Genomic DNA, 25,895 nt, shown 5'->3' on the forward strand with positions numbered 1-25,895 from the left:
GCATGGCCAGCCTGGTGCAATCAGTATCATCCTTGATTTGTCCTATTTGATCTTTAGTAGTACTTTGGAGAGGAGAGGCAGAGGAGGAAAGGCATAAACTGAAATATTTTTCCAACTGAAGAACACAGCATCCACTTTCCAAGTTGTTTGTGGAGAGTCCTTGTGCAGAATTTGTCCAAATGGTATTTCTGGGGGGAAGCAAACAGGTCTATATCTGGGCTCCCCCATTTATCAACATGTTGAAAGTCTTTTGTTCCAGTTTCTGCTCATGTAGGTCCATGAGATTTCTGTTCAGTTGGTCTGCCAGTGTATTTAGTTTTCCTGGCAGGAATTGAGCCTGTAGATGCACTTGGTAGCTCAAGGCTGTGTTCCACAGAGCCATGGCTAGTCTGCAGAGTGGACAAGAATGGGTAGCCCCCTGCTTGTTTATATACCACATAACAGTGGTGTTGTCAGTCTTTACCATTAACTGTCCTGGAAGAATGTGGTCCTTGAAGGCTGTCAGAGCATTCTGTACAGCTAACATTTCTTTTTGATTGATATGCAGGTGCATTTGACTTGGGTTCCATTTGCCCTGAATGCACTTCCCTGCCAGGTGAGCCCCCCATGCATAGTCTGATGCGTCTGTTAGGGTATGGGTGGCAGGGGGTAGAGTGAATGGTAGTCCCTTGTTTTGGTGGTAGGCCTCTGCCCATCAAAGGAACTCTAACCGTAGGCAAGGTAAGACAGGAATCACTGTTTCTAGATCCTGAGAATGTTGACACCATAGGCTTTTGAGATACCATTGTAGTTTCCTCATATGCAGTCTTGCATATGGAATTAGTAGAATGCAGGAGGCCATGAACTGCAAGGCTTGCAGTATTTGCCTTGCAGATAGCAGGGTTTTTGTGGCCATTAGTTTGAAGTAAATTGTCAAATGAATTTGTTTCTCTGGCTTGAGGAAAGCCATCTGGGAAGTTGTGTTCAAGCTGGCTCCCAGGAATATAATTTGTTGACAGGATACCAGATGTGATTTCTTTTCATTTATGGTGTACCCCCGACAAGTTAGCACCCTTTGTACAAATGCCAAATGATTCAAAATTATGTCCTGGCTTTCTGCCTGAATTAGACAATCGTCCAGATACAAGTATATTTGAATATTTCTTTGCCTGCAAAATGCAATGACTGGAGCTAGGCAATTTGTGAATACCCTGGGTGCAGTAGATAAGCCAAACAGCAGTGCAGAGAACTGATAGTGCATGAAGCCTGCTTTGAAGAGTAGGTATCTTCTGCAAGATTCCCTGATTGGGATGTGCAGGTAGGCTTCCTTTAAATCTAGTGTTGCCAACTAGGCATCTTTGCCTAGCATAGGAAGCAACTGGTGAAGAGTTAGCATCTTGACTTTAGAAATCACCAAAAAAGTGTTTAAGACAGAAAGGTCCAGGATAGGCCGCCATGAGTCGTCTTTTCTGGGTACCAGGAAAAGTCTCGAGTAGAAACCTTGTCCCTTTTCCCCTTCTAGTAAAGTGTGAATAGCCTTTAAGCTTAAGAGAGAGAGCCTCTGCCCACTGATTTGGGGGTAGATCTGGCCAACCATTGTGGTTTGGTAAAGTGTGGAAGTGAAATCTGTATCCTTGGGGAAACTATATTTAAAACCCATTTGCCTTGGGTAGGGAGTTACCATTTTTTTGCCTGCAGAGCAATCTTTCCCCCAAAGCAGCAGTCAGTTGAGAAGTGCTTGGAAATTTTAAAGTCAAGTCATTTTGACAGTTTACCATAGGGGGGAGTCTTACTACTCCCTGATTTGGAAGTGGGAGCCCCCCCCCCACTGCTTAGTCCTGTGCATACTCTGGGACTAAAGCCTGGGTGTTCTGCTGGTTCTGGCTTTGTTAAGGGCAGATCCTGCCTCTTAAACCTGGTCGATTTCTTTGAAACAGTCACCAAGGCCATTGACGAGGGGAAGGTGGTCCACACAGCCTACCTGGACCTCGCAAAAGCCTTCGATACAATACCCCACTCGGGCATTATAAATAAGCTCACCAGCTTAAATATAAACCCCTATGTCACTAGATGGGTTGCAAACTGGCTCAAGGACAGAACCCACATGGTTAGAATTGCTGGAGCCATGTCAGACTCCAAACCAGTTACAAGTGGCATCCCACAAGGCTCAGTCCTGGGACCTCTCTTGTTCGGTATATATTTCTCGGCGGTACAGGCCAACACGGAAGGACTGTGGCTGACCAAGTTCGCAGATGACTGCAAACTGGGCGCCATAACCAACTCTCCAACCGACACAAGCATCCTCCAAAAGGGCCTCATAGAAACAGACAACTGGTGCCAGAGCCATGGCCTCAAGCTAAACGCCAAAAAGTGTATAGTCATCCCCTTTGGCAAAAACAAAGTGCCCACAAATTACCACATAGGTGGTAATTCATTAAGTACAGAAGAAGTCATTAGGGACCCAAGTTGATAGCAATCTCTCATTTGACAACCACGTGGCCAAAGTGGTTAGAAAAACATTTTATATAGCCCACATAATCATGAAGGGATTCACATCTAGATCAGGGGAGGTCATCGTGCCTCTTTACTCATCCCTCATCAGGCCCATAATTGAGTACAATGCCCCTTTTGGGATGTACCTTACCAGACACCTGCAGCAACTGGAAAGACCCCAAAAGTACCTCACCAAGAGGATCAAAGGGCTCAAACAGATGCCATATGCTGCCCGGTTAAAGAAACTCCAGCTCTACTCAGTGGCATACCGCCTGCTCAGAGGCGATCTGTGCCTGACGTATAAAGCCATGTCCAACCCGGAATTAATGGACATGCTGCACCTCAGAAAATACAAATCCCATCGAGCTACGTGCTTGAGAGACTTGAACCTCAGCACTGAAATAAATAGGACATGCTGGAGGGACAGATTCATAACCCAGAGGCTCCCTTCACTCTGGAATAAAATCCCAGTCCAGGTTAGGCAGAGTCCCACACTGACTCTCTTCAAGAGGAATCTTGATGAGTGGATGGGAGATCGTAGGTTTACCCCGGCTATCACTTCTGTGTCACTGTTAGACAGAGGCACAGTATACTAACCTCAAAAAAAGGCATAGCAAAATTAATTTAAAATGGGTGGTGAAAGCCAAACACACTCTGGCTAGGCTTATAAATGCCCTAGGGCAGATAGCCTAGTATGAACCTATGAACCTAAGGCCTGGAAGAAGCAGGAAAGGGCCAATTCTTAGAGGGCCAATGCCTACTAAATATGATAGCCTGTACTTGTAGGAAATCTTAAACAGTTTGCATATATTTAGCTTTTTCTTCCATCTTTTTAAGACCAACTTCTGCTTTGTTGCCAAAAGGCAGTCCTGATTTAAGGGAGCATCCAATTTAGCTTTAACATGATCTGGCAAAGACTGCTCCGTAAGCCAAGCATGCCTTCTAAGTACAGACCCAGTGAGAGCAGCCCTGCAAGATGCCTCTAGTGAATCAAAACCACATTGCAAAGTATGTTTTCCAGGAACCTGTTCAGCAAAATGCATTAAATCATGTAAATCCTTATTTTCAGCACAGTCAGGAATCAACATAATTTTATGTTTAAGCAATCCAATAATATGCTGCTGATACTTCAACATATGAAACTGGCAGTTTAAGGCCCTAATAGCCAAGGTTGCAGAACTGTATATTTTCTTACCCCATCTATCCAGTGCCCTGGAGTCTCTATCAGAGGGGGTAGGATTTTTGGCAGTAGTAGCCTTAATGCCCTTGGGTCCCTGTGAAATGGTCTCAGGATCTGCAGTAGGATTTTTAAAAAGGAATTTGAGAGAGTCAGGAACCCTGTAATATCTATCAGATTTTCTAGGAGCAGGAGGTAGAGAGTCAGGGGCCAAGCTAGATTCCGAAAAGACAACAACAACGTCTAGTACAAAAGGGATAGCCAAAGGCCTGTGTTGGGGCAGGAGTAAGACATCCCTAAACCTCTTTTTAGAATCAGAGTAATTCTGGCTTTCCCCGTGAAAAGGCTCCCTAAGGGTATGCAAGGTTTCACCAAAAGAGAAATCCTCTGGGGAAGCAGAGGGAATAGAGTCCTCTGCATCAGAATCCTCATAAGTAGATAAGGGTAAATTCCTGGTCATCAGAGGAAACAGAAATTTCAGAATCCTGGTCAGAAGTATCATAAGCAGATTCAGTCCTAGGTCTTTTAAAGGGGGAAGGTTGGCTTCCCCTGATTAAAGTAATAAGATATTCAGCCATTCTTATTTGTTTTTTAGGCATAGAGGCCTGACCATGCGGTCTGGGCGGTTTTCTAGGCATGGTTTGAGTTTTAGGCCTTACAGAAGAAGATGGCGTCAGTTTAATATGCAAGTCAGTAGGCCTGAAAACACCCTCAGAAGCCAGTGCCTGCACAGTGGCTCCGGACCCATCCAAGGTAGACGCATCCGCAGGTTCCACAGTTGAAGCATCTCGCGACATACTGGACTCCGAATGGGTCTCAGTAAAGGCCTGCGAATCTGAAGTAGCGGGTATCAGGGGCTGTAAAAGCATCTCACTGAGTACCGGCGAACTGGCGACTGGCTTAGGAGAAGCGTCGTTGGCAGCTTTGGACCTAGGAGGCCTGTCTCTGTCTTTATCTTTGTGTTTTTTCGGAATGTCGGTAGTCGGATGGCTTACTGAAAACAAATCTGGATAATTGAACAGAGTACCAAAATATTTAGAAGCATAAATATACTGACGGACAGTTCATTGCTTACATAAGGCACAAAACCGACAGCGAGGTACGTCGTGGTCAGGGCCTAGGCAAGGAATACAGTACAAATGAAAATCTTTATGAGGTATTTGCTTTCCACAAGAAATACAATTATTGACTTTTACTGACAACGGTTTAAAGCAAGAAAACGCTTCCCCAACGGGGTACTTAGCTTTACTTGAAGACTTCAGTTCTGAAACTCAAACGAAAAATTCAGGAGTCGGCCGACCGGCACTTGCGAACTGCTTCTGCTTCGGGCACCGCACGGCAAGACAGACTGATATAATGGCGTCGGCTACATGCTTTATACCCTTGACTACCTGACGTCAAGGAAGACGAGACAGCAAACCACGCAGGACCCAAGACTTTGATAACCAGTTTGACTGAGGGCTACTGTAAGCAGATAACCCAAATGTGATGACTGCAATAGTGAAACGTGAAGATCATCATCTGTTGTCTCCACCAAAACACTTCCCTAATGACAAACCCCACCACTGGGATTTGATAGGATAAGGGGTGTTGATGCAAGGACCAGAGAGGTTTCATATATTGCTTTATCTTGTGTTGAGTCTTGCCAGGAGTATCATGAAAATCATGGAGGCCATGAGACCCAAAATCATGAGGTATTTCCACACAGTGACTAAAGTCCGAGTAGAAAACAGGAAATAGATTTAGATAACCTCTATTTTCCTTTGGAATAAAAGCTCTTTGAACTGAGGTGTCTAGTTGACATCCCAGGAACACTATCCTATGTGAAGGAGTCATGAAAGACTTTTGAATGTTCTACTGGACTCCCAGCTTGTGTAAGAAATCTCTCACTCAAGAGAGAGATTCCCAACACTTTGAAAAAGGCTCTGCAAAGATAAACAAGTCATCCAAATATGGAAAAATCTGGATACCCTGTAGCTTGCAATGAGCTATAAACAAAAGTTATGTACTTGCCCTAACAATGCATCCATTTTGCCTGTTTTTAGCCTTTACAACCATTGGCTCTTGGACCTGATCTCAGATCGGACTTCGGCAACTTCGGAGACTTTGGATCCATAGCTCAAGCTCCTCCCCTTACCCACAATCCTCTCCCATGCCCCAGATTACCTCAGAGTTTGCCTCATAACTGTAACAACCAGGAAAGAGAAAAACTTGCAAATACTTAGAAAACTACAGACATATTGTAAAATAAAGGTATCTGGAACTCAGAAAAGGGTAATGCCAAAACAGTACACTTTCAGGTCATCCCAAGACAACATAGTGGTTTATCTTCCTCTGAAGGAAGGGGGAAATGAGGGAATCTCAGGTGAGGAAGTATGAAAACAGACAACACAGATGTACTGTTATGGCAAGCACATAACTTTTGTACAACATGTTGTCTTTTCCATCCATTGCTCCAACATTGGGACAAAGTCCTCAGTTAGTATAATCCCAGGGTGGTTTCATGGAAGGATGTTCTGCAGAACCAAAAGCTGCCTTGTTCTTAGAAAGGTTATCCAATTCGTAATCAGCTATGAAAGCATGAGCATTGGACCAAGTAGCAGCAGCACAAATGTCATCAATATAAATTCTGGATACGAAGGAAAATGAGGGGGATACTGACTGGGTTCCAATTACGTGATCGAAGTTTTACAACTTCGAACACCATATGGTCGAACATGTATGTTCGAAGTTGTAAAACTTCGAATACTTAAAAAAAAAAACACCCGATCCTCCATTAGTACAGGCTGCGTGTCCTCAGTAAACATGTGACTAAAGGGAATTAAGACCCTATTATCCAAGCAATCAGCTGAAGTTGATTGGGGTCAGGGTGTACCAAACACCCGCTGATCTTGTGTGAGTAGATCCATTCTGTGGAGGAGGCTTGTGGTAATTGCCCATGTCCATTTCCAAAAAAGGGGAGAACTACTGGTGCCTGGGTCAGAAGGGAGTTACCACAATGATCTCAGGAGATTCTTTCTGAATCTTCAGAAGTACCTGGATATCAGTGGAAAGGGTGAAAAACACACAGGGACATTCCTGTCCAAGGAAAGGAAAAAGCATCCATCTTCCAGGCCTTCTTGTATGATGCTACACCGAGTAGATTACTCCTGTCTAAGGAAATTTGAGGAGTAGACACAAGTTCAGTTTTCTGGTTTCTGACAGGAAAAAAAGGGGCAAACATTGTTATTAATGACAAAAGCAGTTTCCCCACGGAGGAGCACAACATTCTGACCAAACAGGGAAGTCTTCCCTGTCCCCTTCTCAGGGCCAAACAAAAGGGGCTCTCCCTTGTCTTCTGAGGGGACCCCAATAACTGCATAGGGCATGGCTAACTTCCGGTCCACACAGGGATCCGGAGTAAAAGATAAGTGGCCTGAAGAACAAGTTATGGCCACACCAAAGTCATCAACTTGTGGGTAAGGCAAATTGTGGCTGGAAGAAAGGGCAACCATGGGACCAGTAGTTTCTTCTATGGTCAAACTGAAAATTGTGCCTCTTCCCTGGGGGATAACACGCAGCAAAAAATATTTTTCACACAAAAATCACAGTAGAAAGCACTTTAAAAACTCAGTGTCAGTCCCTAAAAGTAAACACACAGATTTTGCCACTGAGAAATGTTTTCAATTACTTTAAACAACCTTTAAACTAACAGAGGAGCAAAGAGATCTCCTGATTAAAGGAACAGTCAACTCTAATGATAGTCAGAAAAACAAACTTCTAGTTTAAAAATAACTTTCCTAAACAGCAAACTACAAAAGCTTTTTTTTTTTGTATTAGGAAGTATTTTTTTTAAACAAAGTAAAATTGCTAAGCAGATAAAGGAACAGCACAAGCTGACTTATCTTCGAAAGCCATCAGGGGAGAGCTCTCCAAATGGCAGAAAAGCTATGAAGTGCTTGGAACCCAGACCAGTCTTTCCTCAGCTCAACTTGAGCTGACTGCTTGGGGGTGTGAGATGTACCCAAAAGCTTTGGAAGCTGGTCATCTCATATATTCTTGGCAGGATATAACCCATATAACTTAAGATATTGCAAGAGTGAACAATATTTAAACATCCGGAGTAACAACAGAACTCATTAGAACACTTTAACAGGAAGCAAAATTATTACAACAAGACAAAGTAAGCACTTGGCTGGTAGTGGCTTAACCCGCCATGGGACAAATGGCAAATGCTCACAAAATCAATAAGGTCAAGTAGCTGCTAAAGGACAAGCAAAAAGAAATCAGGTGCTTTAATGCAACACCTTCACTGTGTTCCATGGTACATCCAATGCTATGAAAATTTAGCCAAATTCGCCACAGGGGCATCCTACCGTAGTCACCGCTGTCTCTCACTTGCTGAACTGGGCTGGCTTGGACTCCCTCACTTCCTTCAATGGTATCAGCTTACATTCGCCCACAAACTAGTAAACCATCCACTATGTCCCATCCCTCCAGAATCCACTCCAACCCTATCGCACCACCAGACCACTAAGATCCAGCAACAAGGATCACTTGCAGATCACTAAAGCCAATAACTCTGCTGGTAAAGCACTATTTTCTTGCACCACAGCCAAATTATGGAACTCCCTCCCACCCACAATTACCTCCGTACCATTATGCACCCACTTCAAAACTTTACTAAAAGCGCACCTAAAAACATGCTGGCTATGCCCTTGCAACTCCCACTCTAATATCACCCACCCCATCCACCCATTACCTTTCTTTCCACCTCACTAACTATCTTGATTATAGCAAGCTCGGATGCTCATAAGCCTACTACTTATTACACAGCAGGAACTTCTTATTGTAACAGTTATTAATGTCTGTTATGTACTTCGCAGATAAAGATTCTAGTTGTCTATTGATGTACTATGTTCATCTGTAACTATGTTTGTAATTATTAACTGCTATGTTAATCAAATTGTTACTTGCTATGTATAACCAATGTAACTACTTGTCTGTATATTTTAACTGTGGAGCTTTTCTCCCCGGGCCTCTGCTGAAAATGGACCTACGTCCAGTCGGACACTCCCGGTCAACAAATGTAAATAAATAACTAAAAAATTTTTGTACCCTTCTCCTGACTGATGCCTTTCAACAATGAGATCCCTTTGATGCTTTGTAAGATCTTTGCGAACCGTGGCTTTTGCTGTAGCAGGCAAGTAAGTAAATGTCAGGAAAATCCTACTAGGACAGTTGAACTTTACTTGGGGTTAATCAGAGCCTTTAATTGATGACAGTTATGTACCCAAGAAGACTGAATGCTGTAATTAAATCAAAAGGTGATTCAACTAAAGTATTAGTTTCAAGGGTGTGCACACTTATGCAACCAGCTTATTGTACTTTTTTTATTTTTTATATTTTTCCCTAACAGATTTGTTTGTTTTTCAACTGAATTATACAGGTTATAGGTAACATTAAAGGTGGAAAAGTTTTGAAATAAATGGTCTCATTTTTTATATCATAAACACCTGGCATTTTAACAGGGGTGTGTACACTTTATACCGTACATTCTTCCACTATTTCATAAGCTTTTTTTGAACTTCACACTAGTGACTGAATAATGGCAAAAAAAATTGCTATTTCCCTCAATATGATAATCTTAGAAATGAAGCACTGTGAGTACCCTGAAGTTTAGTTAGCTTAAACCATCAGATAGTGAACAAGGTCCAACCTACTTGGTCAAAACTAGAGAAATATGAAAGAATAACCTTTTAGCTACTCGAGCTAACACACCAAATAGTTGTAGTAAGAAATATTTACGCCAAACAGTAGTAAAAAATCTTGTTGCAATCAAAGATTTTCACTTTTGTTAATAAAAGCAGCTTAGCGTTCTTCATACCAAAACAACAAACCCTGTTGCAACTAAAAATAGCTTCACTTCTTAACAGCAAAACAACAAATCTTTACTGGGTGAAGCTTACATAAATAGTCAGATAACCATTGTGCTTTTTGTAAAGAAGCTAGAAATAAATCTTGTGTTCATAGATATTTCAAAAATAAAGGAAAAAAAATCAACATTCTATTGAATTCTACAGAAATGTAAATATATAATGGTGATTGTTAACTTAAATATTTCTTAAAATATATATTATACAATGGCTCCCTATTACTATTCGAAAACGTGCACACTGATTGGCCCAGCCCAACCAGAGTGCCCTGTTGTAAATCCCACAATATACCAAGGGAAAAAGGTCCAGTCGCCCATACTTTTTTCCATTGGTATAAAGTGCCCCAAAATTAGAAGTTATGTACCTACCATAACGTTCCATGTTAGTTGTCTTCTCTCGCCTTCTTTCTTGCTGGATGGGTTCGGAGCCGATCCTCGGCTCCGACTCGGCACTTGCTTTAGCTTGAGAACTCCTTTTACCAGCTCGAGGCAACCCTATATCCCATGATGCAAGGCGGAACTACCTCAGATCTCATTTGGTAGCTAACCTACCCTGCTAAAGACTATCCTAACATAATTAGGAACCTATGATCCTAATAGAAGTCCTCATATGAAGGCTCAGGAGGAAACAACCTAATAGGAACTCTTCAAGATCTGTCCAGGCCAGGGGGAAGGAGGGAGGGACGCAAGAAAGAAGGCGAGAGAAGACAACTAACATGGAACGTTATGGTAGGTACATAACTTCTAAATGTTAAATTGTCAATCTCGCCTTCATTCTTGCTGGATGGGACCAAGGTCCTAGCACCTGTATCCCGGGTGGCTCAATGGAACAGACTCTTGAGAACTGTGGAACCAAAACTGGCCCTATCTCTGGAGGCCAAGTCCAACTTGTAATGAGAGACAAAGGTATGAGGCGTGGCCCAAGTAGCTGCTGCACAAATGGTATCAATGGGTAGTCTATCCTGAAAAGCTGCAGAAGTGGATAGACTCCTGGTTGAGTGTGCTTTTGGCTTAGAAGATAGCTGTTTGCCTCTGAGAGAGTACACATAGGAAATGGTGGAAGTCAACCATCTGGATAAGGTCACTTTAGAAACTGGAAGACCCATCCTGTTTTCTGCATAGGAGACAAATAATTGGTCCGATTTTCTGAATTGTTTACTTCTATGCAAATAGTACCTGAGCTGACGATGGACATCCAAAAAATGCAGTTTCTGTTCAGCTCTGTCGGAATAGTTTGGGAAAAAGACTGGTAGATCTATAGATTGGTTAATATTGGTTTGAGACACGACTTTGGGGAGAAAGGAAGGGTTAGTTCTTAATGATACCCTGTCCTTATGAAAACCAAATAAGGGGAACGAATGCAGAGAGCTTGAATCTCGGAAACCCTTCTTGCAGAAGTGACAGCCAGTAAAAATATAGTTTTCCAGGTCAATAACTTCAAAGAGCATGAAGCAGACGGTTCGAAGGAAGGTAGTATCAAGGATGCCAACATTAAGTTTAGATCCCATTGCGGAGGAGGATGCTTTATAGGTAGTTTTAGGAGAAAAACTCCTCTCAGAAAGGCCTTGCATAATCTATGAGACATAATGTTATTGTCATGCAAGCCAACATGATACTTGGAAATAGCAGCCAGTTGTACTTTGACTGTAGATGACGAGGATCCTGAATGAAAAACCTCCGCCAGGAAATCTAAAACAGAATGTACAGGAGCAGTAAAGGGATCAATATTTCTGGAATTTGCCCAAATAGAAAAACGTCGCCACTTGCTAGCATAAACAGTCCTAGTGGACGACTTCAAAGAAGACACTAAAATGTCTCTGACTGAGTCAGAAATCATCGGTAGCCTGGCTAGGGAAGGAAATGGAGCAACCAAGCAGTGAGGTTGAGAGAATGAATGGCCCGGTGCTGCTGACCCGACTGGTGGATCAAGAGATCCGGAACTGGGTCCAGATGCCAGGGCTGCACCAGAAGGTGACTATGCAGAGACGGAAACCAAATTTGTCGAGGCCAATATGGAACAATGAGGATCAATTTGGCTCTCAAAACGGTGGCTTTCTGAATGACTTGTGGAATCAAGGGAAAGGGAGGAAAAGCGTACAGAAGTCCCCGGGGCCAATCCTGGGTTAGAGAGTCTCTCAGGGGTTGGCCTGGAAGGGGAAAGGGAGTGAAATAATCTGGGCACTTGTTTTGAGGAGTAGCAAAAAGATCGCAACAAGGAGTGCCCCACTTCAGAAAAATCTGATCCACTACAGATTGATTGAGAGACCGCTCATGAGGCATCAGAATAGATCTGCTCAGCCTGTCCGCCAATAGGTTGGACCTGCCGGGGATGTGCGTTGCTATCAGAAACCGCTGAGAAGAGATCGCCCATTGCCAAAGTCTGAGAGCTTCTCGACATAACGGATAGGACCTGGTTCTGCCCTGTTTGTTGATGTACCAGACCACGGACATGTTGTCCGTTTGTACTGCAATAGTCCCCGTGGGAAGAAAGTCGTTGAGGGCTTGCAACGTTAAAAGCACTGCTCTCATCTCCAGGACATTTATGTGCAGATGGTATTCTATGGGTTGCCACGTCCCGTGGACCATCCTGCCCTGATAATGCCCCCACCCGATCAGAGAGGCATCCGTAGTGACTGTGGCAACTGGAGGAGGGGAATAAAGGGTCGGCCCTGATGAAGAAGAGGGAAGATATCCACCAGTTCAGATGAGCCCTGCGACTGTGTGACTCAGATTTCGTGCCTCATCGGGAGACTGTGGTACGACCACTGCGTGAATAGCATCCACTGCAGAAGACGCATGTGGAAGCGAGCCAGTGGTAGAAGAACAATGGCCGCAGCCATAAGACCTAGAACCTTCAGTATAAATCTGGCTTTGATCTTGTTGCTTTGCAATAGAAGCCGAACGAATTTTTGGATGTCCAGAATTCTTTGATCTGTTAGTCTGGCTAACATTTTGACAGTGTTTAATTCTGCGCCTATAAAGGTGACAGACTGGCAAGGCAGCAGAGAATATTTTTCGAAATTTACTGAAATTCCCAAACTCCTGCAAAGCTGTAGAGTGTAGTCTCTGGACTGAAGAAGCTGACACTTGGTGGTGGCGGAGAGGAGCCAGTCGACTAAGTAGGGAAACACCTGGAATCCTTGACGTCTCAGATGAGCTGTGACCACTGCCATGCATTTGGTAAACACTCTGGGGGCTGAAGTGAGGCCAAAGGGCAGTGCTCTGAATTGGTAATGACTGGTCCCTAGCTGAAAGCGGAGAAACCTTCTGGAGCGTCTGTGAATCTTTATGTGATAGTACGCATCCTGAAGGTCTATAGAGCACATCCAGTTGTCCTTGCCCAGAAATGGCAGAATGGACTGAAGCGTGACCATCCGGAATCTTGCCTTCTTGACAAATCTGTTTAGATTGCTCAGGTCTAATATTGGTCTCCAATCTCCCGTCCTTTTGGGGACCAAAAAGAATCTTTAGTAGACGCCGGATCCTACCTGGTCTGCCGGCACAGTCTGGACGGCTCTTTTTTCTAGGAGTTTTGAAACCTCCTGTTCTGCCAAATCCCTTTGACCGGGTGAGATGTCTGGAAGGGATTGTAGAAGTACGGGAAACCTTTCGAAGGGGATTTTGTAACCCTCGGATATAATCGACTGTACCCACATCTCTTGTGATGGGGATTGCCAGGCTACTGGGTACAGTGAAATCCTTCCCCCGACTGCCTCCAAGGGTGGACAGTCGGGCAACACCTCAGGGATGCTGAAAGGGCTTCTCAGGAAGAGACTCCCTGTTGCCCTGGTTCTGAGGACCCCCCCTGCCTCTAGGGCGTCTATTATTGTTACCCCCTCTGGCTCTGGGGGTAAACTGACCACGTCGTCCGTGTAGCGCCTTGGGCTTTACGGAACCACATCTTCCCCCCCGTTCTGACCCTTGGGATATGGTCTAGAAGGAGTGGAAAATTGGACTCCAACGGCAGAAAGAGTTTTACCATCCTGCTCACACCTGGTCAAGGTATCCTTCACCTGAGGTCCGAACAAAGCCGAACCATCAAAGGGGTATTAGTGAAGGACGCCTTAAAGGGGTCCAAAATTACAAAGCCGCATCCAGGCTTGGCGCCTAAGAGCAACTCCTGTGCCTGCGGCCCTGCTCGCTCCATCGGCCGCATAAGATATGAGCCGCATGGAGGAGTTAGATATGGAATTCAGGATTGCAAGCTGCGAGGCAATCTTTTCTTGAGCCCCAGCAGCAGAAGGATCCTGGACTACTTCACCCAGTTCCTTGAGAATATCTCGTTGAAGCCTGGTGAAGTGACAAAGATAATTCAGCGACGATAGCAAAGGTCGCTGAAGAAAACATCCGCTTTCCATACCTGTCCATGGTCCTAGAATCCTTGTTAGGAGGATGGACAGGTACTGAAGGATCCGCCAGTTCCTTCTTAGTGGCCGCCACCACCATAGCATCCACAGAGACACCCTTGGAAAGGAACTGTTTGTCCGAAGGGGCCGTGATGAATTTGGATGGTCTTCTGGGGACAGGTTCCACAGAATCTGGAGCCTTCCGAGCCACTACCTGCATAAGTGGGTCGAAAGGCGGAGACACCCAGGAGGTGGAGGGTCGGGATCCAAAAGCCTCCAGGTATACCGACTCATCCTCGGAGGGGTCAATGGAGGGCCAATTCCCCCTCTGTTTGAGGAGCTCAAGGATGTCTGAAAAGGAGACATCCTCAGAGGGGGACCGTGGGGAACCCTCCGACTCATCTAAGTCGGTATCAGATGTAGTAGACTCAGGGGAGTCTGTGTGTTTCCTCTTACACGTCCTCTTCCAAGGGGGTTCTCCTGCAAGATCAGGAGAAACCTCGGAAGAGGAGGAAATTCCCAGTGGGGAAACCTGGGGTGATGGATCCCTGGGCCTGAGAGCAAGAGGCTGGCAAGAGGCGTCTGCAGGCACTGATGAGGGAGGAGCTAGAGGGATGGACCGTTGACCAGGCTCAGAGGCCAGGACACTCCTCATCACCTCAAAGGCTCCCCTCCCCGGGAGGCCGGAATATCCCCGCTCCGAAGAAACAGGAATTCCCGGCTCCAATGAGAGGGAAGGCTCCGAGGCCGATGTCGGCGCCGAGCTTACCAAAGCCGAAGCCCCGAGAGGGAGAGCAGGGTCGGACAAGGGTCCGATGCCACTAGCCCCCTCGGAGCCGACAGTGGAAACCCGACGACCGGATCCCTCCAAGGAAGGCCTCAAGGAGGAGATCGGAGCCGAGGACGACGGAGCCGAAGGATGTATCGGCTCCGGCATCGAAACAGTCGCTGTCCCGAGAAGCTCCGGCTCCGAACTCTGGTGTGGAGTCGGAGGAGGAGGAAGTTCAAGGGGTGAGGCTATAGCCGAAGTCTGTTGAGACGGGCTATGGAGCATTTGGGCCAGTGCCTGAGACTTCAACAGCCTGCTTACCACCCTCTCTAAGTCGTGGTCAGACAGCCTGGAAGATCTCGAAGATCGGCTCCGATGGCTCCGCTCCGACAAAAGAGGAGACCCGGGCAGTGGATACTCAGTAACGAAGGGGACCGAGATCTCTTTCGGGACGAAGCCATCGGAGCCGAAGTCCCCTGAACTCCAGATGGAGCCGAAGGTTTCTCAGCTCCGATGCTGGATAAGGTGTCGGCTCCAGCCGGAGCCGACAAGGCCACAGTAGACAAGGTATCGGAGCCAGCTGGCGCCGAACCTACTACTTTAATGGTAGATGCATCGGTTTCAGCCGGAGCTGATCTCGGCTCCGACGGAGCCGGAGCCACCGGAGGAGGCTTGGATACTGAAGCCTGAGCCTTCGGTGGCTTAGAAGGTTTCCCAGATCCTGCTTTAGAGGGAGAACCTTCTGGCTTAAGTAAGCCACGGAGGATAAGCTTATTCCTCCTTTCCTGCAGGACTCTCTGGCTAAAAGAGTGACACAAAGCACAGGAGTCCTGCAGGTGCAAAGGCCCCAGGCAATAAACACAAGAAGTGTGACCGTCTGTCAGAGACATTTTCTGACAGCACGAGTCACACTTCTTGAAGCCTGAGACCTTGCCTTCCCTAGACATATCCTAGGAGGAAGTAACACACAAACCCCAACAAACACACAAAATTAATCCCCTACACACAACACACAGGAAGGGATTAACCAATGGGGTTTTAGGCCTAACTAAAACTTTATACTAAAGGTTATAAAAAGGGTTATAAAAGTTTGAAAACAAGGGAATAGGGTGGGCTGTAATTCACTACAGACTAGACTATGAATAAAAGGGGAAAATAAAACCTTAACTAAGCTTTTCTGATTTTACCAAGAAAATCACTTACCTCAACTGGCAAAGGAGACCTCTTTCGCTAAGCGGCAAACGAGATCTGAGGTAGTTCCGCCTTGCATCATGGGATATAGGGTTGCCTCGAGCTGGTAAAAGGAGTTCTCAAGCTAAAGCAAGTGCCGAGTCGGAGCCGAGGATCGGCTCCGAACCCATCCAGCAAGAATGAAGGCGAGATTGACAACTTAACATCCTTTTTTTTTTTTTTTTTTTTTACAAGAAAAAAAAAAAAAAGAGAGAGAGAGAGAAAACAGAGCAACGAAGACTTTTTCGCCACTGCTTCCGTTTCAAAGCACTGATGTACTGGGTATGCGTGGGAACGCAAGTCCCATATGTATGTGCAGTAAATCAAAACGAAAAAGCAGTATACCACAACCAGCAGAAGAACAGCAATCCGCCGTTATACAAAGACATTATTTAAGAAAATTAAGTATTTTTTTCTTAAATAATGTCATTGTATAATAGCAATAACGGACTCCATGGTTGTGGTGTATTGAAGATTTACCCACGGTTGCCTTTGTTTAATCACTCGGGTTTCGCCCTCGTGATTAAACCACACCAACCGTGGTTATATACCACACCACGTCGTCAGTTATTGCTTTATCAGACTATGGGTCATTTTAATTTTCCAATAGTTATCTTGCTTCCAGCTTCTGTGTGGTTGAATGGAGTGTTTGCAGCCAGGAAATTCAGTAGTAAAACTTCAATGACAGAACTTTGAAAAACTGGTGTGCTATAAGACTTATAAATGTACCTACGAGGATGTGGTAATTGGGGTCCAGGGTTTTTTTTTTATATGGATACATAAAATGTGTACCAATAGGTATTAACCATCTAATCAGCTATTTAGGCCAACTTGTCTAAAAAACGTACTACATTATCCATTGTCTGTGTGACTGGATAGAGAAAATATATGTGGGAAATCAGGAAGTAAAATCTGACTGGGTGAAAAATTGAAATACTAGTCTGCCATGGGTCTTACAACAAACACCAGTGAGGACTTCGTAATTTGGGTTGGGTGGGATTGGTATTTTTTATATGGAAACAATGTTCTTGTTGGTGTACAGCAGATTATCAGTTAAATAAGAGTAGTTTTTTTAAATAAATAGAAGATTTTAAATAATAAGGAAAGCAACCCCACTTAACATCTTTATTAAAAATGAATAAATATAGCTTGTCTGCAGCACTTTCGCTCACTCTTCTTCAGCTCTGCCTTTCGAGTGGAACCTTTTAATTTGAAAGAGAACTGAACTAATAGCCAATTAATGATTAAAATTATAATTATATAAATCTCAGTCAAATTAAAACAGGAGTGTTCAGCTGTCAATAATAAGCATAGTGATAAATTCAAGATTAAGAACGTTGGTGATGGAAATCTAAGTGTTAAGTCCTTGTGGTTTACATGCTTCTAGTCTGATCTGCCATTCTAAGCATTTTTCCAGTCTGTCACTTAATGATCCTTGTACTTTTTTGGTATGGAATCTAAAATATGAAATTGGAATGTCTTGTGTCCAGGTTGATCTTGGTTGCGTTTTGTTAGTGCGTTGTTATTGCTGTCTCTTAGGAGACTCCATCACCAAGACAGCTGAACACTCCAGTTTTAATTTGACTTGGAGATTTATATAATTTATTATTAATTTTAATTAATTTAGTTACTGTACTTCTGTGCACAAAAAAAGTTCTTTTGAATTTAAAGATTTCACCCGAGAGGCAGATCTTAAGAAGCATGAGTAAAAGCATTGCAAACAAGCTATATGTATTATTTTTTAACATACAGAAATGGTTTTAAGTGCGGTGGCCTTCTTTACTACTTAAACTCTTCTATTTATTCCAAAATAGTGTTATTTAACTAATAATCTGCTGTACACCAACAAGAACATTTAGTTTCCATCTAAAAAATACCAATCAGACATAACCCAAATTACGAAGTCCTCAGTGGTGTCTGTTGTTGTAAGACCCATAGCAGACCAGTATTTCAGTTTTTCACCCAGTCAGATTTTACTTCCCAATTTCCGGCATACATAGGGTCATAGAGGTTGGTACTAGGCTATCAGCCCTAGGGACTAAACAAGCCTAACTATAACAATTCCCTGGCTATTTCTTCCCAAAGTATTTACTTCCCTGGACCTCTGTGTCTAGCAGGGCAACTGACGTGATCCCCAGGGTGAATTTCATATCTCCCATCCAATCAACAAGGTTCCTTTTGAAGAGGGCCAAAGAGGCGCTTTCTGCTTGACATGTATGGGCAGTCTATTCCAGAGTCTGTGGGGTCTCTGAGTCAGGAACCTATCCCTTCAGCATGTTTTGTTCATTGTGATGACAAGGTTTAGATCCCTGGAGCGTGCGCCTCTTTTCTCTATTCAATCTCACAGACAATGAATAGTGTAGTATGTGTTTTAGACAAATTAGCCTACATAGCCGATTAGATGGTTAACACCTTAATACTAACTGTACACATTTATATACTACAAAAAAAACCACCAAACACACGGACCCCCAATTACTATATCCTCATAGGTGCATTTATAAGTCTTACTGCACACCAGTTTTTCAAAATTCTCTCATTCAAGTTTTACTACCGAGTTTCTTGGCTGCAAACATTCAATCAGACAGAAGCTGGAAGCAAGATTGCCACTGGAATATCAAAACCACCTATATGCTAAGAGATAGTCAAGTTTTTAGCCAATCACAATTATATGTTTACGTTTCTATAGAATTAAATAGAATGTTGACTTTTTCTTTGTTTTTGAAATATGCATAAACACAAGATTTATTTCTAGTTTCTTTACATAAGCACAGCACTTCTGTCAATTTATACAAGTTTCACCCAATAAAGATTTGTTGTTTTGCTACTAAGTAAAGCTATTTTAATCACAACAAGAGCTATTTTGGTACAAAGAATGTGAAGCTGTTTATATTAGCAAAAGTGAAAAATTTTGCCTGCAACAAGATTTTTGCTACTGTTTGGCGTTTAATTTACAAATATTTTTTACTACTACTGCTTGGTGCTTTAGCTTAGCTTGAACAGCTTAAAAGGCTATTCTTTCATATTTTTCTCAATATGATGCCCTCTGAATGGTTCTAATATAAAAAAAAATAAAGTTTTAGCTGAGCTATTGTTAAACTAAAGTCTTTAAAAAAAGATACAAATTGCCAGCAACTTGCCATGGACATTTCATACATTCAGCCTTCACATTACACAACATAGGAATTTCTCCAATTCTGCTTTTCACACCTTTGCTATCCTATCTTCATCCTACTCTCAACCTTTGCCACTTTATCAGTCCAACAATACCTTTCTCTAAATTATGCTACCCACTTCATGACACTTATTTCTACCTTCATAATTACCTAAATATTTCCTACTAGTACTGCTTTCTTCCCTATTAATCCTACAACCACCACACACATTCCATCTTCCTCCTTTCCTTCAACATTGATGAAGAAAGTGCCATTTGCTGGTTAATGAAAAGTATATAAACGTTACAGATTTAAATTACTAATACAAAAATTAACCTGACGTGTACCCATTATTCCTTAAATGTTTTCATCAAATATAGTGCAGTCAAGTAAAGTATAACAAAAGAACATCACATTGTAACCTCCCGGGCCAATGCCTGAAAATGGGACTTGCTAAGTAGAGTTAACTTGATCAACAAAATGCATGCTCACACATGCATGCATGTATGTGCAATTAAATAAACAGTTACTAGGATACAGGGAGCAAGAATTTGTTACTCCCAAGTGCATGAACCTAAATAATTTTATAAAGTTCGCTGTTCTTTGATTGTACAAACGAACACATATTTTGACAACATATGCAAATTTCTCCGAATGGAGGATGTAGGGATAGTGAATCATGAAGTGCAATGGATTAGCAAGGAGGAAGTAAGGACAGCTATGAAGAGGATGAAGAATGGAAAGGCTGTTGGTCCAGATGACATACCTGTGGAAGCATGGAGGTGTTTAGGTGAAATGGCAGTGGAGTTTCTAACCAGATTGTTTAATGACATCTTGGAAAGTGAGAGGATGCCTGAGGAATGCAGAAAAAGTGTTTTGGTACCGATTTTTAAGAATAAGGGTGATGTGCAGAGCTGTAGTAACTACAGAGGGATTAAATTGATCAGTCACATCATGAAATTATGGGAAAGAGTAGTGGAAGCTAGGTTAAGAAGGGACATGATGATTATTGATCATCAGTATGGTTTCATGCTGGGAAAGAGCACTACAGATGCGAAGTTCGCTCTGAGATTGTTGATGGAGAAGGACAGGAGGAGTTGTATTGTGTTTTTGTAGACTTAGCATATGACAGGGTGCCTAGAGAGGAGTTGTGGTATCGTATGAGGAAGTTGGAAGTGTCAGAGAAGTATGTAAGAGTTGTACAGGATATGTACGAGGGTAGTGTGACAGCGGTGCGGTCTGCAGTGGGAGTGACGGATGTGTTTAAGGTGAAGGGGGGATTACATCAAGTATCAGCTCTGAGCCCTTACTTATTTGCAATGGTGATGGACAGGTTGACAGACGAGATCAGACAGGAGTCCCCGTGGACTATTATGTTTGCAGATGACATTGTGATCTGTAGTGAGAGTAGGGAACAGGTGGAGACGACCCTGGAGAGATGGAGATACGTTCTAGAGAGAAGAAGAATGAAGGTCAGCAGGACTAAGACAGAATATATGTGTGTGAATGAGAGGGAGGATAGAGGAATGGTGAGGATGCAAGAAATAGAGGTGGCGAAGGTGGATGAGTTTAAATACTTGGGATCAATAGTTCAGAGTAATGGTGAGTGTGGATGAGAGGTGAAGAAGAGAGTACAGGCAGGATGGAGTGGGTGGAGAAGAGTGTCAGGAGTGATTTGTGACAGACGAGTACCAGTAAGCGTGAAAGGGAAGGTCTACAAGAGGGTAGTGAGACCAGCTATGTTATATGGGTTGGAGACAGTGGCAGAGACAAAAAGGCAGGAGTTAGCTGGATGTGGCAGAGTTAAAGATGTTAAGATTTGCACTGGGTGTGATGAGGGTGGACAGGATTAGGAGTAAAGTATATTAGAGGGTCAGCCCAGGTTGGAAGATTTGGAGACAAAGTCAGAGAGGCAAGATTACGTTGGTTTGGACATGTGCTGAGGAGGGATGCTGAGTATATTGGGGAAAAAGATGCCAAGGGTGAAGCTACCAGGTAAGAGGAAAAGAGGAAGGCCCAAGATAAGGTTTATGGATGTGGTGAGAGGACATGCAGGTGGTTGGTGTGACAGAGCAAGATGCAGAGGACAGGAAGAAATGGAAACAGATGATCCGCTGTGGTGACCCCTAATGGGAACAGCTGAAAGATGATGATGCAAATTTCCCCGAATCCATGCAGAGTTAGACTGTAGTGAAGCTGTCAGAAAGACATCAAACAAAAGTTCAAAGAACCTAGGGAAACCCCTGTACAAGTAATTAAACTATTGAATAATGAACCCCTAACTTCACTTGGGTCTAATTTATCTCACCATTTTACCAGAGATAAATATCTAGTGTAGACCAGTGTGGAACTTAACACATACTTTGGCCAGGTCTGCAAATGATTTATCTACTTGCATTTTTTTAATCCAGCAGAGATCAACCAGTGGCATGCAAAAGCTATTAACATTTTAAGACACAATCTACTTTTCATAAATCCAAGTTAGTTTAGATCTCTCAAAATACCCCAGTATACAGATACTACTTTCAACAATAACCTTTCAAAACATGGTTAAAAGTGACTGGTTAATAACTATCTGGACTAAAGAAACAAACTATTCTTAAGATGCTAGAAATAAGTAATCATGTTTATTCTAAACTAGAAATATCTATTAGTATGGTCAGGCCCAGCAATGCTGTTACAGCTTGCACAATTCAGCATCTCTTTTGCTCACATTTCTGGCCAATCCAGCTCCACAATAACATCCATCCCCAATGATGATGATCCTATACAAAGATTTTACTTATTAAAAATAAGATTGTGTCCTTTCTCTAAAACTCCTAAAGTATATTAACTGGGTTTGAGATCTGGTTCAAGGCATTGTGTTTCTCACATAAAGCCAAGTTAAACAATTTTTTGTTTTCTTTAGCTCCATCTAAAGTACCTTATAAACTCTGCTTATATTTATCCCTATTTTTAATTATAGGTTGTTTGCTAGCTTACATTTATCCCTATTTTTAAATTGTATGTTGTTTGCTAAAGCTAGCATTCTTTACTTGTTTCTCGAGGATCATGTTCCAACATGTGAATTAAAGAATAAAACATTTACAGAAAATGCATTATCAGGAGTAAACACTTTCTATAACCAGATTATTTTTCTAATAAATGTCGGTACTTGCGTATTATCGCAACCACATTCTGAAGAGGAGAAGCGGGGTTCTTTTCCCAGCCATAGTCGTAGCGATAAATGTACTCAACTGTCTTGCACATATCTCTCATTTGTTAAGATGTGGGTGTCAAAAATTTGGATTCTTCATCATAACATTTGTGGATTTATGACATATAAGTAAGGATTGAATTTACTAAATAACGACATACATTTTTTCATATCCTTCAGATAATGCTTGCGAACAAAAATCCTGTTGTAGTAACTTTCTAAGTTTAGAAGAGCCATATTTTAAATCTGCCCCTATTTTGGGCCCTTTGTCCACCCCATTATATTCAACTTTGTTGAAATACCTTGCACTAACAGGCTGAGATGTATGCTCTTGCAGAACGACTTTGGCTTGATAAAATGGCACAATTCTGTTTTCAGCATTGAAAAAAATGTCGAGCCTTCTTTTGGACATCTAATTCCATATATTTGCTTATAATAAATCCCCAGTACCTTAACAACACTCCATTTGGTCTGACACTTCTTCCCATCTGTTTATAAATGGTCTTCCTCCAAAATAATATGTACTCAGCTGACCTCCTTCATTGCATTTCCAAACTTCCAACCCATTTTTTTGGCAATCTGTGGACTTCTTTAAGCAAGTAGGTGAGAAACGACAGAAGTATTCCACGGAGTGACAATCAAGAAATATAATCACTTTGGCTAAAAAAGAATTACAGAGGCCATAGTAACATGGATTATACTTAACACACATACACAGAGTGATACCGTGTGCTACAATTGGCGAGTCTGGAATGTGGTTGCAATAATATGCAAGTACCTAAATGTCTTAGGCCTCATTGATGGTGCAGATCTTTCAAGAACTTCCCTAGAGCCCACTTAATTAGCTTCGATTAAACAACCTCATAATTGCACCTACAAAAAAATTCATGTGCCAAACTTAACCTCCATTTCTGAAGACCTTGGTCATTATCTCCCAGCAAATATTGTAGTCAGATGAGACAAGTGGAAGTGAAGTAAATATATTGACTATCTTTGCATTTGTGTACTGGGGTAGGCCAGCTGAGCATGAATGACCCCTCGAGACCCAGAGTAAATCTCCAAAGAAAAAAAATACAAAATATTGAAAATGCAATTATCAGTTTTGTTAAAATTTCCAAAATACTGGTAAATTCAGTATGGTCAAAATATCATTAAGATACAGTAGTTTCAGAATACTTGCTAACAATGTTTAAGGGAAAAGAAAAATAATGGTTGTTAGCAGAAAATGGAAAGATGTAAATTTAAATTAGCCAGGTGCTGAACATGAGCATACTCTCAAGTATCAGATGGTGGGGGTTTTCAGTCAAAATGGAAAGGCTTTGGATGCAGGTATTTGCTTTAGAGGGAGATGAACAGGGACAGAATTCTACTTTTGGGCCACAGAGTCGTGGTACAAGGAATTGCCAGCAGAATTGCTACGATTTAATAAGAGTGAGAAGTAGCTTCTCGGTGAATTGAAGTATGCCAAATGAAGAATACTGTTGGAGGACATTACTCAGGCTGCTACTATTCTATTTTGCATGCAAGATTCTGGGTGAAGATCAGTTGTTCAAGTGAGAGATGGCATTAACCAGTGCGGCACTGGCTGGAATCTATATGTCATACTGGCTGCAGATTTTTGCAACTTTGTTACTGCACTGCTGTGGTAGATTTATTTTGGGTGGCTTGCAAGTTGATCAGTACTGGGGAAGCATAAAGACATGCAGGGAGGAGGATAGCCATGTCCATGTTCTTCCTTGTATGACCAGTTAAGTAAGGTACAATTCTATAGGCAGCAAAGACTTTTTGCGGAATTTTGTTGTACAACTTCTCTTGCATGGTAATCAAGTTTTAGATTAGCATCTACTTTGCACTGTTAAAAGAGGTTACGATAAATACTAATTTCTGAGGGTGAAAAGAATTAGTAGTCTTTTAGAGTTAAGTATAAGCTGGTGTTTGCTCAGCCAGGTTTCAATGCCTTACAGTTGTTGTGTCTTTCGGCTTTTCCCGGTTAGGGGTCGCCACAGCGGAACTCCGGTCCGCTAATGATTGGCAGTAGATTTTTACGTGCCGAGTTGCCTGCTCTGACGCACAACCTTCAACGAAGGTACGCCCATTCATGCATGTCTCCCCCACAGAAGACGCTCTGAGAATCGAACAGGACAAAGTCTTACTATGAGGCGACAACGCTACCGCAGCACCAAATGCCTCACAGTTACAGGTTCAAAATTCAATTTCAACCTCTGATCACCAGTCCTGTGAAGTTCTGCATCTGTGTGCAGGGATTTTCTTGATATACAGCAGTTCCTCACACAATGTGTATGCTGCACTTATTTGTGCACTTGGAACAGTGTTATGGCTGAAAAGGGTCAATGAAGGGAAAATGAAAAATCTGAAATTCCACACAAAGCTAAACTGACATGACATCAAATCAACATAACACGTTTATTACTCTAACACTATCAACAATAACAAGCAAATAGAAGGGAGCAAACATTACATCAGGTGTGGCTTATGTTTTTAAAACACCATTTTGTTAAGATATCACTCAACACATACATTAAACAGAAAAGTAAACATGTTTCTTCCATTTACATACAATACACATAACTTATCCTTTTTTTGTAAATATCACTCCAACACTACATAAATTGCTGAATTTCTGACGTCCTTTAAACCCCACTCCTCCTAAACAAGATTCCGCATGTAGTGTTACCACAATTTTCATTTATTTCTATATAATATGCTTCTTCCCAACACTTCAAAATACAGTTGATTTAAACTTTGATTTCCACTTTCTAGTGATTGTCTTTTTTTAGCAGCTAATGGAATTAAACTTAGTAAGACCTTACTACATCTAGGTAATTCAGATTCTGTGTACAAACTGAAAAAAAATCATATTCTTGGTTACAGCCATTTGCTCACACAATATTTCTGACGGTGTACTCGGCAAGGAATTTTTAAAATCTGCCAACCCATTACACTCCCAAAACATATGTTCCCAGTTACCTCTTTTTTTTCATCACACCTACAATATTTGCTATCTACCTGAGGAAAAGTCTGTTTAGAGTATATTTAAAACACCTATGCACACACTTCCCAAGCAAAACTACTAAACCTTCTGGATTTTGTTGCATACTTGGGAGCCATTCATATGTCCTCCCACTGTTCTCTTGCACAATAGGAGACACTGAAAAAACATTTCTAAACTCTTCTAATCAATATGGTTATTATGCAATATTTATATGTCCTACTAATTATCCCTTTCTTTAAACAATTTCTGTTCTAGAGTCAACTAAACTCCACTAGTGTTGGAGTTTCACTTAAGATGCCCCATCCATTTTTCTTTGCCTGTGCTCTGACATCAATCCCTGACAGGGAAGGCAGTCTCTAGCTTGCAGTCCCTCTCTAGTTATTTGCTCCTTAAACCCCTCTTGCTTACTGTCTGTAACCCTACTTGCAGTCAGCTCTAATGGCAAAATATCTTTTCTCCATTCTTCTGTTTGCTAAGTTTTTAGAATACTTTCTGCTACATTGGGAATAAACTGCGCATTGTGTGGTGGTTTGTGGACATTTCACCTTTTGGTTACCAATAATCAATATTCTCTATAGTTATTAATTCTCCTTAATATGCATAAATTCCACTCTTTGAGCATC

Source organism: Protopterus annectens, chromosome 1.part0 (assembly GCF_019279795.1).
Source record: "Protopterus annectens isolate FY-2018-M chromosome 1.part0, PAN1.0, whole genome shotgun sequence".
NCBI lineage: Eukaryota > Metazoa > Chordata > Ceratodontiformes > Protopteridae > Protopterus > Protopterus annectens.